This window comes from Bombus flavifrons, chromosome 11 (genome assembly GCF_040668555.2).
Source record: "Bombus flavifrons isolate JBK064 chromosome 11, iyBomFlav1_principal, whole genome shotgun sequence".
Taxonomy (NCBI): domain Eukaryota; kingdom Metazoa; phylum Arthropoda; class Insecta; order Hymenoptera; family Apidae; genus Bombus; species Bombus flavifrons.
The window spans coordinates 10,155,248-10,178,607 of record NC_138452.1 but is presented as its reverse complement, the minus strand read 5'-3'; the positions used below and the strand labels follow the sequence as shown (position 1 = coordinate 10,178,607).

The 23,360-nt window shown below is 40.3% G+C and overlaps 1 protein-coding gene and 1 non-coding gene across 9 annotated transcripts in view; one reads left to right on the top strand and one right to left on the bottom strand.

The window, feature by feature from the left end:
- dgo (ankyrin repeat domain containing protein 6 diego) overlaps positions 1 to 23,360 on the bottom strand; it is a 138,146-nt gene that overhangs the window by 24,106 nt on the left and 90,680 nt on the right. The gene's annotated exons all lie outside the window — the stretch shown is intronic.
- Positions 14,519 to 14,638, top strand: TRNAL-CAA (transfer RNA leucine (anticodon CAA)). Its single transcript has 2 exons — positions 14,519 to 14,556; positions 14,594 to 14,638. It is a non-coding gene; the product is annotated as a tRNA-Leu (tRNA).

Genomic DNA, 23,360 nt, shown 5'->3' with positions numbered 1-23,360 from the left:
CACGCAAGAAAGTGTAGTTTTAAACTGGTCGAACGAATCATCGCGCAGCTGCAAACATTCTCCGAAAAAGCTCCGCCAGCAAAGAAATCCCGTTCGGCGAATAGTGGAAATTAAATCGAGTAGATAAAATAGTTGATTGGCTCGGTGGTGGTGAAGAGATGGCAGGTTGACGAGTTTTAAGAATTAGAAAAAGAAAAATTCAGTGAGAATGGAAGGGCACGCGACATCGCACGATAGCGGATTAACGAAATAAAGATACAAATTCCAGCTTTAAATGTTTCCCACTGAATGAACATGGTAACGATTCATCGGACGTAAATAAATGAAATTCTGAGCGCGGTTGGCGCTTCAACGTCCGGTCGCTGAATGCTAATATCGAAGGGCAAAAAAGTCTGACGTACCGTAGAACGACGCCAAGTGTCGGGTTATACATGTTACGTGACAGCTTGGAGAAGACTGGCGACTACACTTCCGTTGATCTACTATAGTAATGATACTGCATGAACGCAGGGGCACCATGCAAGACACTTTGTCCGAGATAGTCGAGATTATCAAGGCTAACGCCATCAGCGTCTATTCTCGCTGCGGGCAGCGATGGCGTCGACCCACCGTTGATTTTCAAACTGCCCATCGTCCAAGGTCTTTTGTAATCTTGATAATGCGACCCTTATTACGAAAGTACAAAGAGATCCCTATCGTGGTTGTTACGTTGGAAAATTCGCTCGTAGGAAGTACTTGCGCGGAATTGTGTAATTTCTAAGAGATTTAATTAACCTTTTAACGACGTTGACTTGAATCGATACGTAACTTTAATAGCGACGCTTTTAATCGTAATTTAGTAGCAATAAGAATTTGATAGTAGGCTTTTTACAGTAATTTTAGTACTCCTATAGAATTACGACAAGATAGATTAGCATCTTAACAAATACGAATAGAGTTACAGTTATTATTTGTGATTAACTTTTGAAGGTTTAAGGAAAAGGATTTAGATTAGCTTTCGAGCTTTTCCTATGAGTAACAGCTACGAAACGAGTAACCACGGAGAACCTCGAGATAAATTACGAAATAACGCTTTTAAAATCCGCTTTTATTCCGCAAAGTACAATCTTCCACGCCCATTTCCTTCCTTCCTTCCTTCCCGCAGTGACATTTTGGGAAAAACATTTTAATAAACGACGTAACGACACTCCACTCTGAACGGCGGACGTTCACGTTGTACAACGTCCTTCTAGTCATGCTGTGGTTTCTCTCCTTCGTTTCTTTTTCAAGAACTGACACGAAAGTCTCTTCTGGACGTCGTTCGCCATTACAACTATGGCTGGCCACTTTCATCGCCGTAATGGACATTAATAGATGTTAACGATATGTTAAATGTTCTTGAAATAGCCTGAAAGAAACGTTTGAGATTTCCTTAGATACTCTTCAACTTCACGAGATAGACGAAAGCGAAATTATTTCGAGTTGATTTCTTAACGGAAACAGTATGGTTGTTGTTTTTCAACTTCAGCTAATGTAGTTTTTCAATAATGGCAAAAAGATTATGCAGCTTGCAAGGCAACGAACGCTTTTTGTAACAATAAAAGTCAGTTAATTCAACATACAACCTACCGCTTATTACCACGCTAATTGTACGTATCGTTTACACCTAACATCCTGTATCACAGATACCAATTATACTTCACGAAGTATCTGTCTCCCGTTACATCGATACTACAGTTCTAATTACAAATCATTCAACTGCAGTTTTTTTACACAATAATTTCACCGCTAAATCTCTCGGCTGCCGGTAAAAATCTCGGTTTCACGGCCGTCGACTGATTAAAATACACTTTCCTATGCGAAAGCACGTACAACATTTTGCCGGTGAAACGCCTGTCAAAAAGCGAGACTTAATTATTAATTAACGAAGTTGGTGTCGTTTTCGATCTATTTAAATGAAATTTATTCCTGTCACGGTGGAAGATCTGTCTGAAACGAGACACTTCCCACGACGCTTCCGCTCTTTTCAATTTTCTAATCGGTCGATCCACATTCCTGTACGAGTCACCCGGTTGTCGACGCGTTTTATTTGCTGGCCGTTGTCGACGTATTTAGCTCGTCGAGCATCGCGATTACATGCCGACTTCCACACTGGTTCCTCAGCGAATAAACGTGACTCGTGCACTCGCACGCCTATCTTCTATCATTAACTATCACCACCAAGATTTCAATCGTACACGCGTGTCTGCGTCTAGAATAAGCCAACTTGTCCCAGGATATTTTGTACTTCTTATAGGATTTCAAGAATTTCGATTTCTATTTCGATTTGTCGATTTTTATTTCGAGAGATGATGATGACCAGTCGCACGGTTTGACGACACGCCGAGGAACGAATAGAGGAGAGTTAGTGAAAATGCTGTTTTATACGATTATGAGACAATTTTATAGTCTCAGAATGAATTATTAGGGTAGTATAATTTATATGAATTGCTCATGCCGGTACATAGTATTCCGAATATGAAAGCGATTTTTTATTATCTCTTCGTTAGTTTCATTTTTTATCACAACGAGGAACTTCTTTAACGTGTTTCTAGAGTTATAAATCGAAACCGACAAAACTTAATTCTGTCTTGCGAATACGAATTATTTTTCACGGCTAATAAATTTCATTAATGGAACGTTTCTCGAGTCGCATAGCTTTCGAAGCGAAATTAAGATACGTCTTAAGGAAGAGAGAAACTACCGTGGAATGAATAAACAAGAAGTTGATGAATTCGATTATGCTTATTAATTAAAAATCGAGACGTTATTAATAACGAAGAGACGTGCCGTAATCACAGCTGTCAATTTAACACGTATGTCCCTACATTCAATTCCCATCTAGTTAATTTATTTTTCCTTTTACATTCGAAAGTGTCACATTAATTCGTACCTATAATTCTTTAAGGAATTACAGAACAGTGTCTCGAGGATGTACATAAAAAGAAAAATAATAAATCTCGAGGGACATTGCATATGGAACGAAAGTAATTTTGTATCAATCGTCACCGATCTCGAGCTTCTCATCCATCATTTCGCATTTCTAACGAGCAACGCGTTTTACTGTCCCATAGCTCGACGACGCACGACCATCGCGCTATATTTTCTCCAACGACGTGCAACATCGCTGAACGAGATAAAACGAGGTAGAAACTTCAATCTACTTCACGCGACCATTACGATGATTAATCATCTTCGAACTGGACACGGTTTCGCGCGAGTTTCCGTCGATTTTACAATTAAATTTGTCGCTCGCCGCCGGACACCAGCCTCTCATCGACGCGGTAAAAACCAGCAGGACGATGTTCAAGGGTTGGAATTAAACTTATTTGAGAAACGAACGACCAATTAATCTAACGGTATGTACCTAGCAGCGGTTTCATTAAAAATTCCAAACTGGTTTCCAGAGCAATTAACGTGTATTTTGGAATCGATTAACTCGAATATCACCCGGTGTATTTCAAACGTGACCGTAGCCACGATTTTTCACGTTACCCACGTTAGTTCAGCGAAATATATTACGAGATAAATATACATCGAGAATTTTTACGTATTAATAATAATCATCTCTGTGGTTGATGCGATTAACATATAATTTGGAATCTCATTTTTGTGGAAGAAATTCTTCTTGCACGGATATTTCATAGATTGAGCAATAAATTTGATAGTGTTATTACTTTTTGTATAAAAGTTATCTAATTAACAAGTAACTTATGAAATATATGGCTGTCTTTCGTTCGAGCATTCAGATACACATACGTATCTTTTCGTTCTTTAAATAACTTTTAGAACGTCCCTCGAAATGTCTACGTTAGTGAAACGTAAATAAACTTGTCAACCTAATAAAATGAAACGAGGTGCGAGGAGTTGATTTTTCGATAAAAAGTTGAAGATATCATTCGCATGATCAGTAAGAACAACTGCCACCTGAATTGACACAACGAGAGATGATACGAGATGTTACATCTCTCGAATAACTTCGTTCGTTTATCTGTTTGATCTAATCGAGCATCAAACGTAATTGACGTACAGCCTATAAGTTGGTACAAGCTGAAGGAATTTCAACGCCGAGAAAGCTATAATGATAAATGGTAAGCAATCCTTCTTTCTTATTATGTCCAAGTAACGATGGTATAACTAATTTTCAATTGTTTGAAAAATTCAGAAAATTTATGACCATGTATCCAGGTCGAAGTTGACCCTAGTTCGAGCATTTCTCGTACAGGTAAACAGTTGTATAAAGTATAAAAATCGACTGTAAAAAGTTGTGACACAAGGTATGTCTAAAGTGGGTGCCATATGTAACAAATACGAAATACCTTGTGCAGTTGAAAAATATGCAATTACAATTGGATCAGCCGAGGAACAATAAAAAAAACTAATGGCATCTATCGGTTATTGATCGATTCGTTATTATTTGTTATTATTTCCTATCAGCATTTTGCATCCTCCGTTGCACGTTACATTGTAATCAACTGGAAAGTCAACCTGAAAATATTGCAAAAGTTACGATCGTTTCATCGCCTGTCGAAAAGGCGGGGTGAACGAAAATTTTCATGGAAATATAGGTGATTACAATGAAGATTTTGTAATCCGAGCGGTGGAACGACCAAAGTCGAGATTTAATCGACGCCGCTGGCTCGCGTTAAAGAAAGCCAAAGATCCATGTTCTTACAACCGGTGCAATTAATTCCGGTATCATGAAAAAACATTTACTATATCGAAACTGCTACGAGCCGGTTAATTTATTCAGCGTGGACCGGTCTCATCCTTCTCGTAATTCTTCTCGCCGCATTCATTATTGACACACTTTCGCGAAATCCACGCGTTGTTACACGCAGAGGCCAAGAAAATGTGTACGCTCGATGCAAATTACACGATGCCTACGTAGCTACATAAGCTACGTTTATAATAATAAACGGAGCTTCGTTTCGATCAATCTTGCGGTAATGAAACGCGTTGCCCTGAAACCGAAGTAATTGCAACCAGCTGCGCCCGTCGTTAATACACGAGGCAAACAATCTTCTCACTGAAATCTCGCTCCAATAACGTTCCCAGGCAATTTAATCTAATACATAGAAGATTTTGTGTGTTTCCAATGCTCGTTAATCGTCAGTTCCGTGAAATAATTTTGTGGAATTAAATATGAAACATTACGATTGTGTCCGATTCTTCGCATAGATCCTATGTAGTAGGTCGTCCGAAAAGTTTCTTTCGTTTTGTAAGGAAATAATGGATGCACAATATTTTCCGTTTTATATTATTTTATCGAATTACATATGATCGATTTTGTTCTATCAAGATCAAGATTACAACATTCGACGGATTAGGTTTCGTGTTTGTATAACGATGCGTTGTTGTAAAAGTCTATAAAAGAAAAATACTTTTCGGACAACTTAATAATAATACGCGACGCGTAAAAGTGTTCAGATAGTTGCCGTAAAAGTCGTAAAAGGAATATGAAAATGGAAAGGTATACTACTTATTTGAGAAACGCAAGACGATCAGAGACTTTCGCATTTGACACTTAATCCAAATACTCGTATTATAGAGACAGGTTCATAGACCACCTTGTACGTAGCCACCCAAATGGTTACCCTCGTCTTATTGACATTTACGAAATCTAAAAGTCGTAAAAAAAAAAAAAACAATCTAAGGATCTTTATAACCCATTCCTATTCTCAGTGCTCTTTTGCTGACTCACATCCGACATCCAATTCTATTATCCACGCGGTTCTAAACAAACACCCACGTAGAGAAGAACCTAAAATCCATAAAACAACAATTTCACTGGTTCACGTATCTCCTCTGGCTATTTTGAACTCGACTCCATTCGATTCGTCGTCAGGTCACAAAAATCTTTTCAACAACACCCACGTGTCCTCTTTTTTTAACATTTCTCAGATTCAGCGATTTAGGAATCGTTAAAAATTACAATCTAAATTGAATAATCATAGAAAAAAAAAACGAGAATCCTTACTTTCACTGAACTGATTTTTACGGCTTCTATTGTTATTAAAATTTTCGTTTTGAAATAATAATATCGTTTCTCTTCGAAACAACGATTAGGACCTATGCAACGGCTTAATATTCTCCGAATTCCTGAATTCACTTTGCTTCAATTATTGAAAGTAGTCGTAGATTCTGCAGGAAGCCGCCTGTACATCAGTCTGGCCACTGTAAGTAGCCTTTTCGCATGTTGATTACGCGGCGAGCATTACCATAACTCGATGCCGGTCTTGGGGACCGTCAACCGTAACCGCAGCTTAACGGGTGCCGTTACCGTTAGAAGATGCTAGCTGTTCGATGCAGACGATCGCGTTTCGCTTCGCCTCGTGCTAAAGAATTAAAAATTAAGCACTGCAACGTGTGGTTATGGAATGCTTTAGGGCAACGTCTCTATCGTCATAAAAAAATTCAGTCCCGGTAACTTACACGCTAACGAGTAGTCTTCGAAGTAAGCGAATGCGATAAATTGGAAACCTTCTGGTATAAAAGGAGCAGCAAAATTTCACACGACGTCGTTTAAGGAATACAAAGCGAATAAGAGTAAATATTTCGAAGAACTCTACTAATGAAGTCGTTAGTCCTTTACAGCAATTCCATGTTTTTCTTAAAATCTACGCAATTTCCAAGTTCATCGGTTAACCCTAGAAAATTCTACTCCTTCGCTTAAAGTATTCGCTCCGATGTCTCAAATTATCGTTGAGTCGAAATTGACGAGAAACTGGTCACCGTAATCTCAAATAAAAAAAAAAAAGATAGAAAAACAAAGAGAAAAATTGTTAATTATGGAAGAAGCACGTAATACGCCGATACCAAATCCTCGTATAGAACAGGCAGTCAATTAAATACCTACTCTGTATCCAATTACCCAGAATATTACCCTCGATTACCAGATTGAATTTTTTCCTCGCGAACGAGCATTCAATTTACGACGTATCTCCACCCTGGCTCTGGCACAGCTAATAGAAGACCAGCTTGCATCTCATCTCGCGATCGGGCGTACTTGATTAGCGGTGTCTTTATAATGAAACAACCGCGAGTATCGTCGGCTGCGCAATGGTCACCCGGTTGATTGCCAAAGGTCAATCGCAATGTCAACGATTTACTCTCGTCTCACCGGCTGGCCAATCTCACGGGGGATTAAGACGGTGTTCACGCCGAAGTACGGTGCGGCAGCGTGGCGTAAGGAATTTATCCGCGAACCAACCGAGAATTTCATTTGAGAATTGCCCCTCGACGTTTTATGTTTCACGCGTTTATATTACGATCTGAAATGTTTCGGACTGGCGGAGAGACTTTTTATGCGGAATTTAATTTGAGCAGGATTCTTGCCCAGGTCGTTGATGCCCGACAGTGACTTTATCCAATCTGCTGATTGGCAACGAGTCACAGAGATGTTTAATATTTGCGATGTTTGCGACTGGTGGAAGAAAATTATATTATTCGGAATTTGATCGCAGATTGTTGCAGATGATATGGGTAGTATGTGTTCGTTTATTTTCCTAGAAAATACGAAACACTGAAATATGAAAATATGAAATAAAAAAAGATAAGAAAGAACATCGAAAGGTGTCTTTTTCCATAGAGAACTTGAACTTGCGTCGACAAACAGGACAACGAGTAGGATTTCTCGTCCGTAAAAATACTACGATAAATATAACGGAAAAGAAGAGAGGCATTGTCATTCTAATCATAAAAGATATAAAAATATGAATGAAGATCGTCTTCCCGTTAGAAACACCATTAACGCGATTCGTATCACGGTTCTTACGGCAGGATTATGTGCACTGTAAACACCATGGAATGATAAACAATGATTAAGCGTATAATAACTGTCAGCCCTAAGCAAGGAGCGTAGCAAGAGACTCGATGGAGATCAAGGAAGTGAAGACACGCACGTGAACTCGCGTCGAGTGTCCGCTGATGCATGCGTGCGTTTCATGCCAACGGAGCAACAGAACCCTTTTATAGATCTTAAAGTTCTACCCACACGTGAAAGGAATAGAAACACATTCGTATCGTCGTAAGATTTATTATTTTGCATATTGAAAAATTCAATCTTCCATTTTCGCCATGTTTGCCATACGAAAGGTTCAACTTTTTATTATGCAAAATATAAATATGTATGTTCGAGAAACAAGTTTAGTTTATATTCAATCTACTCACGCGCGAGCACGCTTTGAGATAAGTTGCAGGTTGCTAGGAATATTAAATACCAATTCCTTCCTTTCCTTCGTCTATTCATATATTTTATAGATAGTTTCCTTGTTTTGTTTAAATGGAAACAATTTATGCGCCGATAGAATAACGGAGAAACCGTCTTACCAAGGAGAAGGCGGAGAAAGATTTCGAATGGAGAATGCCAGTCGTCTACCATGCTAGGTGACCTTGTTCAAAAATCCTAGGAAGTTACTGGATAAATCACTAGATAAATCACTAGATCTGTGCGCATTATCTTCTTAACAGAATCAAAGCAATCGATTTGAAAAGGTAGCAGGAGAAAAATTACCCCATTGCCTCCAAGAATATTTTTATCCAATCGGAATGCTCGTAGAACACCGGTAAAGACATTGCACACACCCGGAAGCCCCGATGCTGATAAATCAGCCCATTAATCTAATTTTTTAAGTTTCTAATCTTTCTTCGATTCGACTTAATCTATTATTCGCTCGAATCGATATTCCTCGAGCAATATTCATTTCGATTATTTCACTGTTTCTATTCCACGGTTGAACGTTTATGCAGTTCCATTTATCTCGCGTCGAAATTCAATTTTCTCGAATGCATACGACCAAATTGCTTCGCTTGGTCTCTTCGCAGCTGCGACGTTTTATTGGAATATTTATGACGCGTGACATTCTGGCGCGTCGATCTTATCAGAGCAGTGTGAACTGACTTTAAGAGGAGAACAGAGACGCAAAGAAGCAGAGAAGGAGTCAGAAGTTAATGTAAGCCGGGTCACGACGACCCGACCAGGGATCACAAGTTAGTCGGCGTCCTCGTCGTTCTTGGTCTTCGTGGTTACATTAACATCCCTGGCACCGTCATGCTTCACCGTGAAGACATTATCGAGCTACTACCTTTACTCGCGACGTTGTTTATTCCTCGTATCGTTCCCCCTTAAATCAGACCATTGCCCAATAAAATTCATCGTGTATGAGGCATTTGTTTGGCCATTGATCGGATGAATTTTTCAACCATGTTGAATTGAACATTATAATTAAACATTAATTCAATCAATAATCAATTAAACATTTTGAAATGCTCATGGAAAAGTAATTTCAAGAATTCGTAGAACAAGCTGTAATTAGTTGACCACTAAAAAAAATTCAAAAATTCACTTTTTCATTTTTTTTTTTACTATCGTTTAGACTCATCAACGAGGAAATTTGAGGAAGTCCGATTAAAATCTTGGGAACAGGATTACACAGAGGACGCTTGAAGTTCATATAATTTATTAGAGGGAACGAGAGAAGGAAGAGTTAAAAAATAAAAACCGGAAGATTTATTTCCGAGATAAATTGAAATTATCTTGCGATAATCTCCGTCTCGAATGTCATACGCGTCTCCATTGTTATTCCTACTCTGTACTTTCTGATCGTTATTAACGAAAACGTACGTTATACGCAGAAAGATCGTTCCACATATCCACGCCCCTCGTCAAATCCTTTAATCGTCTGTCATCGCGAAATAAATGGACACCGTGAAACGCAAGTCGTCTCTAAAGTCTGTTCGTTTCGTGTCGGGCTTCAATAGCGTTCCACGGTATTTAAACGCTTAGCGTTCTTATAAAAGTGTTGAAGGCTTTTCATAGCGGTTGCACCTCGACCAAAACAACAGTCCCTCTTCCGTTCAACGGATCCGCGAAGGAACTTTTATCGCCGTGAAGAAAACCAGTTCCACCGCATCCGTTCGAATGCGCGGCATTGCCGAGGTAAACTGATACAGATTTATCTCGGCCGATGCTTCTACTATTATTCGTATTACGTGGCTGACACTCGGCCTGATAACGAGGTAATTGGCGATTGCTTGGTACCGGAGATTAGAATCGAGGGGGTCCTGGCACACTGCCATCGTGTCCTTTCGAATTCGCGAAATCGTTTCACGCGTGGCAAGCATTCCGTCGAGCGATTGTACGTTCGTACGTCTGCATTTGTTTCATAATTGCAATCAGAATGCAATTTACGTTCGAAGAATGTTTACCGGAATATCGCTAGTGAAGATTCGAAGAGCATCAAATCGAATATGACGTGTTCATCATCGACGATGAGTAACGAAGTTTCGTCGAGGAATTTAATTAATGAATAATCAAAAGTCTAATTTCTGTAGTAGCGAAAGTGTACGTGTCGACGCGTTCTTCTTCTTCTTCGCTGCTCGTTATCAATATGGGTTAACCTGATAACGAAGTCGAGCGAACAACTGACAAGTGGCAGATGGAGCCAGCGCGATAACCAGCCAATCGACAATTGTCCCGACGAACAGTGTCGATTTATCACGCTGATAACGAAATAATTGACAACCGGTGAGCCCTGTTGGCAGATTTACGGTAGCGAATACGCAGCGCATAATGCGACGAACCCCTAGTGGTATAAAGATTCCTTTTGCCGGATAACGCATCTGCATGTCGGATTAAGGGCTCGAGGAACCGCGTACGAAACGTTCCGTGCGAGGTTGAAACCAGTTCCAACGCGTATCCGTTTAGACGGATCTAGCAACACCATAATGCACATTCATCCGATTCTCATCACTCCCTCGAGTATTTCTATCCTGATAACAATGTAATTGACAGGTAGTTAGATCATATTAGACACGGTTGTTCACGAATGTACTCGAATACTTGTAGAAACCTCGTAGAAACGTAAGATGGTTCATCAAATTTTCGAAGAATCGCGTTATCAACCATAACTTCGGTCTCGTTACCGATCCCTGTGCCACAGTCATTAAGCCACTTGGAACGATACCCGCGAACAAAACGAACGTTATACAGGAACTCTGTACGCCGCGCATTTCCACGGGATTCCATGGCGTTAGCCCCGATTCAGGCGTAAAGTAATTTATCGCGGCTTCTAAGGGGCCGCCGATTTACGGCCAAAAAGAGAATCAACGTCAGAAGTTGCCAGCAGCTTCGCCATTATCTCACGTACACGCCGTAAGATGGCCACGTCCACCCCGCAGGACTTCCAGCCTGATAAGTGGTTATCGTCTTTGAAAATGATCCTGCTTTGAATATACCTACGTGTACGTGAACGTGTACGCGTCCTCTATAGCATAATATAATATCGACGATATATTTAGAGAGCTTGAATAAACGTTCCAGTTGGATTAATAATTGTATCTATGAATAGTTAACTAGTGTAGCTTCTACGAAAGATAGTCGTCTCGTGAAATCGAATACAAAGCTCTTGTTGCACAAGCTGTTCCTTCGAGAGAGAGATTCATACTATATTCTACTTTGGCGCGTCTGATTATTTTCACGAATAGCGTTACATTGTTATTTACGTGGACTCTTACGCGCAAGTCTACGCAAGAATTATGATTTATTCTTTCTTCGAGTTTCTATGCTTCCAAGTCTATTAGAGAGGAAATTAAATTATAACAAACGAACGTGGAAAATCATGTTAGAAATAAAAGAAGATCTTTTGTATTATTTCATATAGAAAATACTTCTACTACAGCTGTAAAAAATAATGACATTAGATTTTTTTTACTAATTTCACAATCTTTCTATCAACCTTCTATCGCATAATATACAAATCGAAATTACCCTCGCAACCTTTCCCACGATCGATCTCTCAGCCCTGTGTACCTAGCATCTGCAATTTAATTCCGTAAATGAAAATGACAGCTCATATAGCTACACGGAGCACGACAACAATTTCCAAGCGTATTCCCTCATTCAGTTTTTACAATCTAACTGGGAGAACACGGGAGAAAGAAGAAGGCAAACTCTATTAGTTTGCCGTTTATTTGTGATAAAATAAGCGTTGCTCGCTACAGGTGAACATAAGTATTGCAATATTAAAAGAGACAGGTATATGGAAAGAAGAGGAATAAAAGCAGCGAGAGTTTGTTCACCTCGCAACGCGCAAGTAGCCAGCTGGATATAGCCTGATGCATAACATCTTTGCATACGTTGCGTCTAGTCGCAGCTCCAGGCTGCAGATTCCCTCATCCGTTTGATCGCGAACCAGCCAGATCTCGGCATTCCACGTCGGTCACGCTATAGGAACAGATATTCTTTTCCATGTTTCCCGCTGGTATAAATCCGCGCGTTCCTCTTTCGCTTTCAAGAGAACCGTGGCGAAAAGTCGAAACTGAAGAGCAGGACCCGTGCGATGAAATAACGGAGAAGGCAACTACTGGCTGCTTCGATGGAAATCTCATGGCACGATTTATGTTCCTTTTCTTTTTTCTCTTTTTTCTTTTTTTGATACGACAGATATAGAGGGAGATTAGAATTATTTTGAGTATAGAAATACACGTGGCACGGTTTGGAGGTTTTAACCCTACGGAATAGGTTTTTAAAGTGTGTCCGTATAGAACGCAGAGAAATCTGGGCCAGTGGCTGGTGTAAAATAACACCGGTGCCTCGGAAACAACGTGAGATACGCGTCAAGTTAATTGGATAAAAGTGCGACGCGAGTTTACGGTACGTATCGAGTATCGACGCGGTTAGACACAGTTTTTCCAGCGGTCATGTCACCGCGATTTCTCCCGATCGTATAGCAGTCAGAAGATTGATAACATGATTATGATGAAGAATAAACGAGGAAATATCCACTGACGTCCTTCTTCTTTCGTCCTTTCTTATCTTCCGAGAATAATTGCGCGAAAAGACATTCCTCTCTTATGAGACACTTTTTGCCGATACACTTTCACGATTAATTATCGCGCTTGTAATTCCATGTACGCCAGGGCGACGGTTTTTCTTTTCTGTCGTCGCACTTTCACTCGAGACTATCGTCGCTTGCCTCTAAAGCGTCCCTAATTAAATTCCAATTGATTCGATCGTTTCATAAAACCTGTTTTTCGCAGTGATAAAAACAAACGACGATTAATTCCCTCAATTTCCTTCTGTAGATATGAATTTATTTTCAATTGCCTCTTACGTATGAGAGTGTATGGCGATCGTTTTCTTTAGGAATCGTAAACACCGCGATTGAATCATTAAAATTCGTAAACGAAGCATCGATACTCGTAAAGAAATTTCGACCGAATGTATCACAAAATTTCCGAAATTCCAAGTAGCACAATTTGAAAAACCCAAGAATTAAAAAATCCAGAAGCTACCGTCTCAAGAGTCTACATCCATCTCCCCTTTGAATTTCACTCGCAGCATCATCCATCGCGTTACATCTTTCCTTAACTTTCCACGAGTTACCATATTTTTTTTTTTTTTTTTTTCGTTGGAATAGGTATATCGGATTAGTAGTTCGCTCAATCATTCGGCGAGATTTACGAGCCCCCCGTACGATCCCATAAGACGTTGAGTAATACGGCCGGATACCAACGAAACTTCTTCCAGGCGACGATTCCTCGTGGCTCGTAAAGTAGGCTCCATCCGAGAAACCCTCCTCTTGCGAGGTCGTAATGACGAGCGCGTCTTCGATACGGCCATTCTAACCAGCGAGATGGGTCGACCCGTATAATAAACTCGAGATATGCCACGGCCACTGACACCTCCTTTGCTCCCACGCCATTGTCGGAGTTGTGGGTGGTTCGGCCGCCAGAGATCCGCAGGAACGTGCACGATGAATCGTAACCACCGTGTGCCCTCCTCCTGTATCGTTTCGCTTCGTCTGTAACGTTCGGCTTCTTCTCTTTTTTGGGACGGAAGAGGTACCGCGTTTGGGTCTTTGCACTCAGATAAGAACGAATGAGAACGAGTGGTATCGGTAGCGATGGGTTGAGGCTGACGATTCAGCGGTCTCGAATTAATGCAGTTATATTGTACAGACAGATATATTATTTTCTTTTTTACTATTATCTATGGTATTGGTAGCGATGGCTCGAGACTGACGATTGTATGATTTAACGTTATTGATATCGTATTGTATACGTAAATATAATATTATTAATACTTTATGTTATATGTATAGTATTGGTAGTGATGGGTCTAGGCCAGAGTTGGGCAAATTTTATTTCGAATAACGAATAAAAAATAGCGTGTAAAATCCCAACGTTTATTTGCAAGTAATTATTTGTAAAAATTATTCCTTAGCTTTATTCGTTATTCGATGCGTCGAATAATTGTACGAAGTACGTGGAACAAGTGACTACCAACACCGACTACGCAGTCGACATTGAAAATCGAACGATCCGAGGTTATTGATGCTGTATAAGATTACATCGACTAAAAAATTTATTCAATTAAGATTTGCATTTAGAGTAAATTAATATTGTGTAAATTTCGTGAAATAATTATTCGTATAATCATAGCGATCGATTCATTTTAAGTCAGTATAATCCATAAAGCGAACGAATGCTTGTACATGTCAGGATGGCCGAGCGGTCTAAGGCGCCAGACTCAAGGTTCTCACCTTCTCAGTTCAAAACTGAGTTCTGGGCGTTCTGGTCCTCTCTGAGGGCGTGGGTTCGAATCCCACTTCTGACAAATTCTTTTGCATTTTTTAAATGCAATAACAAACATTTGAATGCAATTACATCGTTATAATTATCGATTATTTTAGACTACGTTATACTCAAACACGGCGATATCCGCGCGACCAGTTCGTCGCGAGTTCGAATCCTACTGCTGCCAAACTTTCATTCTTTCTTTTTTTTTTTTTATTTCTATTTTTAACTCATACGCCCAGGTATAATCGCTATTACTTTGTAAATTGATAAGCATTAAACGATTTCTTGTTAACGAAAATATATTGCGATTACTAAAATTATCTGGAATACTATCTCGTATTACAGAGTATACGTATGTATAATTATACGAACAAATGACTACAATACGAAGAACGAGCTCTATTTCTTAAATTAAATCGCGTCAAGAATCAAAACCACATTTTTATTATGTAACGACGTAACTACACGTATTTAACCGCTATCTTGGTAAGCAGTTCGTGTTACGTAATGCTCGATTCACGATCTTTCTTACGAAATCTCTCCTGTTTCCAAGATAATGCAACGATTAACATCACGAGTGCAGATCCAGCGTGTTCTCTGTCGTTTTACCGTTCAGTCTATTTTAGGCGCGTCTATTTTTTCCGTTGTTTCCCACACCGGATTGCCATCGTGTAGTTACGTACGAGCACAGTGACACAATAGCCACGACCTGCACAATGAGTTCGTGAACATACGGTTATCCTGTAATAATGCCCTTAAACAGAGGCAAGAGTGGCATTTCGAATACGCGAAACGAATTGGCATATGGGCCCCGTTATCTGTCTCCTGTCACTTAATGAAATTTACTATCGATGCAATCGATTTCCTCGCCGATGTACCGTTCCTTGTCCCATTCTAAATAGAACCGTGAAACGCGCAAACACTGGATTTCCAATTACATGTACATAGGAAGTGGGATGTGTGATATTTTAGTATCCTTTAAAATCACTACAAGGATTCAACGCAGTAACTATTAGACTTTCAAATGTACGATACTAGGTCGATCGTTAAATTTTCATTATTACATATACACAAGTCACACATATACAACCTCGTTAGGACCGATCGTTCAGGTATTGTTCGCTAGAATGATTATTTCTAGATACCATTATCCAAAGCTATTGATTAGATTTCCTTGGGTCCTCGACTGCTAACTCAAAATCGTTAACCTTTCTTCGACCGAATCAACGGATGTTTCAGCGACCATCGTTAAATCTTGCAAAACTACCTACATTGACGGCGGTCTGAAAAAAGCAACTTAACCGACTCGTATCAGATATCGACGTCCACTGACTATGTCGATCAACCGTGCCACTCCTACGTGCTAAGTCAAAGCAAGCTCGTCCATCATCCATTGACCGAGACGAGAAGAAGAAACGGAACAGAGTCGCCTAATCGATACATCTTGAACAGCAGACAGAAAGATAGAGAAAGAGGCCGATCTTATGGTCACGTTATCGACCTAGATTAAAAGCGAAACGTCATTCGGCCCAGTGACTTATGACTCGACTTTCCTGGACTTTGTTTCACGTGGCATGCGTTCACGACTAACGAGCACCATGCTGCTTCTGATTGATGCCGGATCGACGTTTACTGAAAAGAGCAACGATAGCCAGAGAGCTACAGGCAATGGCCTATCCTCGCGAAACCAGCATCACCCGGTGCCATTTACCTTTCCCTTCTAATTCCTTGGCTCTGGTAATTAGACGGACAACGTATCATTAGGGGAAGAGTTACAACCGCGTACGAGTTCAGGCGGTTTTTGCTTTTCGGCGACACCTCGTTGTTAGAGACCAGTTTCTGGCCCGACACTGATACTGTTAGCATCGTTTGTTGCGTCCTACGGTGTACGAGATCATGGGCGCCCGTTCGACTAATTGAGCACTCGCTTAATTGGAATTGCTGGACGAGCTAAAGGGGGATGGTGAGGTTTTGTTCGCAAGAACCGTGGCTAATAACTATATAGGCCGAGATGATTTGCGCGCGAAATTGAAGCTCCACACTACTCGCTCGTTGTAATATTTAAAGGCTGAGCGAGCATTTTATTTCGATTTCGTTTTTTCACTTTTGTTTAGGAAAATATTACGATCGAGTTGTTAATTAAACGGAGGAAATTGAAATTTTTTTTATACACGGATAAACGAGCGTGTCAAGTTATTAATTATAAGTCGTCAGTCGATGTTCTTAGTTGATACAATATATAGAAAATATTTGTGTTTTAAATAATATTTCCACTATAGGATACCTATCGTGGAAACTAACGTATAATCGTTTCTAATACTCGAAGGAAGGCGTTTGTTTGCCGAACCATAAATGGAAGCGATTTCTGCGTAACCACAATTGAAATCGCCGCCGATGTAGAAAGAAGATTGCAGTAAATCGAGCAAACGAAATTAAGGGAAACTGGTTCGCCAAAACAAAGCGTCAAAACGGTCATAGAATAAAGACCACTTTTTTCCATAGCTTTTTAACCTACCCACTTTCCATCTAAACGTTCTTCCCACTTGAGAACTGCATTTTTCACCAATTTTATTTCGAATTATGAAAGACTGGAAACTTACTTACTTCGTTGTCGCGTAAATGGATAGCGAATGAATATTTTGTAGGAAACGCGTCATTTCACCTACCAACTTACCATAAAGATTCTATGGTATTTTAATTGCATAAATTATGGTAAGACGTTTCAGCTGGCGAACGTTGCATCGAGTTTCGCGATGATCGTTGGTTAAAAGGAAGCTTTCACAACGGCGTGAACGTGCAATACAGAATATTTAATTCGTTCCATATAAAGATACGAAATAATTCGCGTAATGGGGTAGCCGCGTTTCCATGGTAGCGTTAATTAAACGACTCGTGCGTCTTCTATCCTCGATTTTCTCGCCCATTCAGCGCATTATCGATTAATTAGGTTATGCTAATGGAATGCTCTTTTCGCGTGAAAACCGATCATCCGCGGAATCCCATCGTTGTACGATCGATGATTAAAATAAGGTTACGTATACGCTGCATATTCTAACGATAATTGCTCGATAACTGACAGTAAATTACATGAGAAAGATCGAGCTATTATTTTAGAAAAGATCGCTTCCTCGTATCTTTGGAAAATCATAATTAAAACACGGAACTATACGAAACTTCCTTCTCGTTAGAATATCGTTTAGTACGTTTCGTATTGTACGATAGGGTTTCGTATAAAACACGATCAAGCGAAAATAAAGATATTTTACAATTTAAACAGCGATGTCTTTGAGTTTTTTTTATAATAACGTTCTTTAATAATAAAGTTGAGTAATTTGGTAATCACAGGAAACATAGGGGAAACGAAAGAAACTTTCGTACTCGCTTTTGTGCCATCAGCCATTTGCTTCAGATTTGAAACATCTTTGCAATCAACGACGGATTAATTGCCGTGATTGTATTGCATTCAATTTTAAAACCGTAATAATCCAATAATTTCGCACCAATGGGCCGCAATTAAATAACCCTTTTTGCCACCGTACTTATTAATCTACCGACATTAAAGGTTCTTTACGACTTTCCTCGGCACCCTTCACAATGAAATCAAAATTAAAAGTCCATTTCGCTTGTCTGATGGCTCAATTAACTCGCATCGAAAATACCTTCTCCTTGGTGAATTAAAAAAATACTGAAAAATTGCTCGTACAGGGGCCCCAAATTATAATAATCGTTTCGAGATGATCACTTGTTTCGAGTTTGAAGAAGAATGGAATTAAAATACGCTTAGTATTTTTATTCCATGTTTTTAACGCAAAAGGGTTTAATAACGCGTAACGGCCGCTTAAAAATCTAAAGTTAATTAGTTTAATTCGAGAAATATCATCGTTTGATATTATCTTTCTGCATACAAGTTTATTAACTAACGACATTAGCCGTATCGCCGCTATTATGCGAAATAGTCTACATCGTAACAATTCGGTCACGCGTTATGGTAAAATCCTGATATTACGAAATCTCGATAAAATTTGTCTAAAAACGAGCCATCGTATTTAACGTATTTCGATCTATTAGGTCGTCCGAAAAGTGTATTTCTTTTACAGACGCGTCTTTTACAACGACATAAAACCATTTTTTATACCTTTTTTATACAAACACAAAATCTAATCTGTCAAACGTTGTGATGTTTATCTTGATAGAAAAAAATCGATCATACGTAATTCGATAAAATAATATAAAACGAAAAATGTTTATCTTGATAGAACAAAATCGATCATACGTAATTCGATAAAATAATATAAAACGAAAAATATTATGCATCCATTATTTCCTTATAAAACGAAAGAAACTTCTTGGACGACCTGATACAAGTGTTTTGGTTTATCTGTATTAGACGAATGCTGCGTGAACCGCGATTTCTCGATCGCGTGGAAAGTTTAGAGGTCCCGTTCCACTCATTTGTCACATTTGCAATCTCATATGGCGACGTATACTTGACCGTGAAAGTCGATCGGCGCGGTCCACGTCGATGCCGGGTTTCCATGTTCGCGACAGAGATTTTCTTTGTAGGATACGCCGCATGATCCACTTTAGTTTTTGCTGTGTCCGTGTTCTCTCGGTGCCACTTATAACGACGCCGGTTCACAGGACTCGCGCGGCGCTGTCTAATTAAAAGGATCGCCTCTGTCGTTGTTTTTCCGACACGCCCGTGGAAACGAGCCGAAAGGCTACGGTACAGGGCTCGGCACTTTTTTTCCACTCTGTATCATCGAGATTCCTAAACCTTCTACGAAATACGTTCCGACTTTCAAGATTGAAACACCGTGTATAAGTATATAAATATATATGCATCGACAGTAAAATTTAAACACGCAATATGCTAATAAAGATAATCTTCTTTGATGGAGGAATCGAGACGCGCAGCGCTTTTAACTTTCTCTCGTTGATAAGAATTTCCGACCAACTATGTAGCTGGATGAAGATCGTCAGAAAAATTAGAATGGAGATTTTTTTCAACAGAAGAGAAAGTGTAATGATCGCTGCTGAAATTACACGACCAAAATTACGCGCGTAATCGTTTGAAATTCCCGACTACTTGTAAATATTCCACTTTTAACCTGCTCCACTTTTAACAGTGAACCTGCGATTAATCAAACAATCGCATCGCCGCTACGTTAAATTCCAAGCTCACCGCGTTAGACTATTATCGAAGCAGGCGAACAGTAGCAGAGAGGTGTCTACTTGTAGAAGCTTGCACGATCTTGGCAATCGAGCCTCCTAGCAAACGATCCGTCATGACAAAAAACAGTTGATCGCGTAAAACGCGTATCCTGCGGTTCTATTCCGGCATGGGGAGGCTTTAACGTCTTCTTCTTGCGCGTTTTCCCTTAAACCTGTTCCATGGATTGAATATATCCGCGACCATCTCGTGCAGAAGTCGACACGCCTCGCGACACGTGAGCCACGCATGTAAAGCGAGAACGGAGGAGCACGCGATCGTTCGTCACGACACGTAGCACGGTAACTGGGAAATTGGCGATCCGTGCCGCGGCCTGAAATTACTAGATCGTAAAAGTTATGTGGCACTACGCTTGCTACAAGCTCCGAGACGCTCTAAATTCACTTAGACGAACGGTTACATTGTGCCCGTGCAAGCGCATGCTTACGAACCATCCGCTTTTTTGCGCCGATACCTCCATGGCAGATGGAAAGTTTCTTCTTCGTTCGTATGGTGAACGTGGCTGCAAAATCTGCAACTCTTATCTTCTAACACCGTAAATAACTTGCTACGTATCTGTGTAACGCAATTTTTTAAATCTAACCATTTGAAAAAACGTCGAACTTTTGAGAATATCCTTCGTAGACATTCTGTGGCATAAAATACGCAACTTCGTGTTCAAATATTTCCCAATGAAAATAACATTCAGGAAACCGACGAAGACTGCGTATAGAAACATCTAATAGGAAAATTAAAGAAACAAAATGAGATTAGAAAATGATTCCTTCGCGAAACATGAAAGGTACTTGTTAGTATTGAGATATGTATAATTTTATGTGCTAGACTAGATTAGCTGCGTAGTAGTGATACATGTATGTGAATATCAGTGTGTGCAAGTATGTGTGTGCGCGGCGTCTCGCAATCAAAGGAACGTAAACTGTTCAGTCGGTTAACAGTCTGATCTGGAAGAAGGTGAGACGCGTGCAAGTGTGTATCGATGAATATCTTTGAAATCGTTTATCAAATAGATATACAACTATTCTAATATAAATTCCAAGTGTAAATTTAGCGTTCCTATACCATTATTTCGGCTATTAGGATCCAAAATTCTCAACGGTTAGTTAGATAACTTACTATGTTTTTTTTTTCTCGCGATCCTCGTTTGTAAACAAACATCCAAAAAGATCCACGTACGAGATGACAAACGAACACGGACGTGTATAACTAAAAACCTGATTCGACTGCTGGCTTCTCCTTCGTTGCGAACGAAAGAGAGGATAAAAAGACGAAGAAGAATAAGCGTATAACAGGTTGGTTCCGGCTTGAAGAACACGAAACCACGGACCGATAAGAAACACGATCTAAACGATGTGTAATCGTTAACTAATGCGAAACGAAACGGTGCCGATACCATATAAATCGCGAGGTCTGTACGCGAACACGCGACTGGCTCTCGCAGCATCGTGAATTCTTTATTGATCGTAGGTCTACCCTCATAAATTGCCTCTGTAAATAGGGGTTCGGAGAAATTGTTGTATCTAGCGTGCGCTCGATCGTTTTCACATAGTAGCGAAAGTGCAAGTCCAAGAGGCACGATCTGTTCGACGTGGCGTTTCCTTGCCATAATCAGCGTCCACGGTGCACCCGGTTCGCGTGTATATGGCAACGAAGATATGGGAACGCGACGAACCAAGATGCATCCTGGTGCTCGCTTTCTAGTTACAAATTTCATTGGATAATCGATCTGGATTTAGCGTGTTTATCGCAGCTCAGTTTAACGGGCAGCTTGGAATTTCGACGAGAGGAAACGAGCTACGCAGAACCCTCACCCATTGTCGCATGGTGCGAGATTCGAACTTCGACGAGGCTGTTGTCACATCGGAGACACAAGAAATCACGAAACCGATAGATCGCCGGTGATCTGCTCGCGTCGCACTTCGAACGTTTCACGAATACGGTGAAGAAATTGAACTTGAATGGAAGAGACTGGGTCAAAATGTTTTAACAGACTGGGGCGACCGCTTATTTTGCAGGGTTTTTATACCGAGGTTTTAGTCCCTCTGGAAGGGTTGTCGTCTGGTGTATCTCAGAGGTGTCTATTTCGTTACTGTTTGATTATTGTTTCGATGGCTGTGGTATGCAGGATGTCTAGCCTATCCTATTACCGTTTCCGAGCGGGTGGTCTTCTTCAGCGTGTGACGTCGTCGACGGAGCTGGAAAACTATGTTTCTTCGACCAGTCGCGGAGAGACGCGATCGCGAGGAAGCGCGTCAACGGGAGTCGTAAATTCCCGTTACGATTAGACGATCGACGCCACGAAACCGATCGATCCCCTATTTCGATTAGGATAATAAAGGTAGTTTAATGTGTAGAACGTTCGATTAACAGTTCACGCGTAGTATATATTTCCAACAACTTTTTAGAAAATATAGTTACGCTGGTGCGTAAGGTATAAGTCGAGTAGGTGAATAATTGAAGGGTGGAAACCCGGTAAAGAGATGTTGACTGTTCCAAAGATGATGAACCGGTGAAGTCCGGTGACGATGGTGTTGCAAAGGAAAACTCTTACTCGGTGGTGATCGCTCCACCACTGCTCGCGTGTGGCTGGAATCCCGGAGAACATGGGAAAATCCACGTCTCCCCAATTTTTATTCGATGGAGCAATAACCATAAGGAATCTCTTGACTCGAAGATGCTTTATTCCAATTGACGGCCTTAACGGTAGACCGAAAAGCCTCGTTTTACGACAGTTGCGTAGGATTATTGCGGCCCGCTTAATTCTATGTGCACAGCTGGTGGCCGCCTCGAACGTAAAGAATCACCGGACGTAACACTCTATTCTTGCAGTTTACCGAAAATTTGTTTTTTCCAAATAACGAAAGAAGCTAGGATCTCGTCTTTACTTTTATCTTTCCGTTTGGTCCGGTCTTACGCGAAGAGAAACGAACATCTGCCAGGTTTTGACCGGTGGAATGCAGTTGCCGGGGCAAATAAAATATCTAGAAGGAGAATCCTATCCGGATGCATTCAGGAAACTCTGGCGAGGCGAAAGAAATTGCCGCGAGAGAACGTGACAAAAGGCCGGTGTCACCGAGACGATCGTACGCGTAAATTCTTCGACGAAATAAGAAAGAGAATTATAGTTAGTCCGGTTTAATAGCAATTACCGAATCCCTCCATGGGGTCGCATCGAAGCGGTTAGCGTGCCTCTAACGAGCACGACCCAACGATTAGCTTAGAGTACTTTCTCTTGTACTCCAGAAACTGACTTATCCTTATGGAAATGCGATTTGTTCGAATGCTATTCGTGGTACGAAACGTTTATGATATTCGAATATTCGAAGAATTCGCTACGTTAAGGTATCCTCTTATGATTTTAGTAGAAGAAAAGAGCAATTAATACACGTAAGGAATGTACACAACACGTATAACACAAGTAGAAATTTATTATTACTCTTTAGTTAATATTATTGTGGGATCTTTACTACAATTAGTTTATTTACAATAAATGGATTAAACCGATGTTGATTAAACAGGAAACGATGGT